This window comes from Syzygium oleosum, unplaced genomic scaffold (genome assembly GCF_021117445.2).
Source record: "Syzygium oleosum isolate NSW1041296 unplaced genomic scaffold, Sole_v2.1 Sole_v2.16, whole genome shotgun sequence".
Classification (NCBI taxonomy): domain Eukaryota; kingdom Viridiplantae; phylum Streptophyta; class Magnoliopsida; order Myrtales; family Myrtaceae; genus Syzygium; species Syzygium oleosum.
The window spans coordinates 3347632-3349922 of NW_026607500.1; positions in this window are offsets into that span (position 1 = coordinate 3347632).

A 2291-nucleotide genomic window follows, 5' to 3' on the forward strand; every position below is an offset into this window, starting at 1 on the left:
TTCCCCGTTCGACCTCCGTAGACATTGTCTTGTGCTTGCAGGTGAGTGAATTCCCTAACACTTGGATAGGGCGGTGTGTTACGTGGTTGAAACGCAGCTTGGGAGGTTGTTGTTGCTTGAAACGGTTTTGATCTTGTGCATGGTTGCATGACACTTGGATACGGTAGTTTGTGTGATATGTTGATGTTCTTAACCATGCTTGTTGATTTATGAGCTTGTGAACTTTTCATCTGTACATAGCAATTAGAGCCTTGTATGCATGGGTTAAGATAGAGGATAATAAACCAGCTTGTGTGACCCATGATGTGTGATCACTAAATGAAAGAAGAAGACCATCGTCACATAGCGTTGGTGGCGATACCTCGATTGATCCGGGATGCCCTGGTTGAGCCCGGATGCCTTGGTAAGCTAGCCTCGGGATGCCTCGATTGAGCCGAGATGCCTTGGTTGAGCCAGGATGCCTAGCATGAAGCTGGATGCCTCGATTGAGCCGGGATGCCTTGGTTAAGCCATGATGCCTAGCACGAAGCCGGGATGCCTCGGTTGAGCCGAGATGCCTTGGTTGAGCAGGGATGACGATAAATGAATCTTATATATGTGCCGGTATGTGTAAGCCGAAGGTTTCGGGCAAGCTCATGTAAACGTAGCAAGGGTAAGGTCAAAGTCTTTACTATTGATTTGCCATCGACATAAGGCGGGGAAAATATTTGTATGCGTTAGTACGACGGCGAGGCGTCATCCTACATGAGTATTAGTGAATTTACTCATTGAGTTTTCAACTCACTCCCGTTGTTTTCCATGTTTTTAGGATGAACTCTGCACCCCTGGTTCGTTCTAGTGTACCCGTCGAGATGGAGGCTAACATAGAGGAGTTAGGATTAACCTCAGCCTTCGCTTGTGATATGGTTTATAAGTGGAACAGCCCGTAGAAAAGGTTTTGTAAAATATGTTTAAGTAAAATGGCAATAGTGTGTTTTGCCTGTTATGCTTTCCCTGATTTTCCAGCTATTATTTTGTTTAGGAGTTTGTTTATACATGTTTCCGCATGTACTTATTAATAAGATAAAAGAAACAGGACGACGACGAGCCTGGAACGTCGCATTAATAATACCGAGGTAAAGACGTTATAATGGGTAAAGAATGAAGTTATCGACGTGCAGGCTATCGACCAAGTTATGGATTCTTCCCCTATTTGATCACGTCCGAGCTTTATCTGATCTTGAATTTTCGAATTGAGGATTATGACTGAGTTTTTTTAAACAATTTAATAATGTTAGCATATTCATCGTTACAAAAATTTAATAGAACAAAATAAATAAAAATTTATGGGGTTCATTACAAGACCACATACATTACAGATTATTATTTAGCTCAAGATTGAGTCGTGACACACTGACACGAGAGCTACCTAGCTGCGAGCTACTGGTCATCATTGTTTTGTTAGTTTACTTCTTCTAATTATCTTTGGTGGGGAAATTCTAGTCTCCTGTTCACGAACCTCGGTCCCGCGGCCAAGAAGGACAGTTGAATAAAAAGAGAAAAAACAGGCGTCCGCCGAATGTTCTTGCAAGAAGAAAATTCCGTAGAAGGACCCAAAGTATCAATGGAAAGGTCAGAGAGCATGTGGTTTTAGTTCAGTCTTTCAAGACACAGGTGAAAGTTCCCCGAAACTTGCTTCCTTGAGATTGGCTGTCCTGGAAAACTTATAAATCATAATCCGTCGTACCCGTTTTAATTTGCAGTATCATTTCTACTTGTCCCATAACGTTCGACTTCATAGAGTTCAGAAACCCGCTGTTGCTGAACTGGTGCAACTCTGCTTCATTTTCTCTGCAACTTGTCCAGATGGAAGGGTGCGACCATGAAGTGTCCTTGAGTTTCAGAGGACCGGACATGCACACAAGCTTCACCGATCATCTCTATACAAGTCTCACAGATGCAGGAGTCCATACCTACAGAGACGATGAAGATCTCCACATCGGCAAAGAGATCGGCCCGGATCTCTCCTCGGGGTGATTGAGCAGTTGAAGATCTCCATACCCATCTTCTCTAGAAGTTATGCTTCCAGTAAATGGTGTCCGAAGGAATTGGCCTAGATGGTGGAGTGTCGAAAAAGGAAGGGACAGGTAATCATGCCCATTTTCTACTTAATTTGTGGGGGAAGAACAGCATTGGTGCCAAATGTTGTGTACGGAGCTCACTTTGGTGCCAAAAGTTTCATTTGGGTCATTTAAGTGCCAAAAATTTTGAAAAACGATCACTTAAGTGCCACTTCGCCGGAAATCCGACGT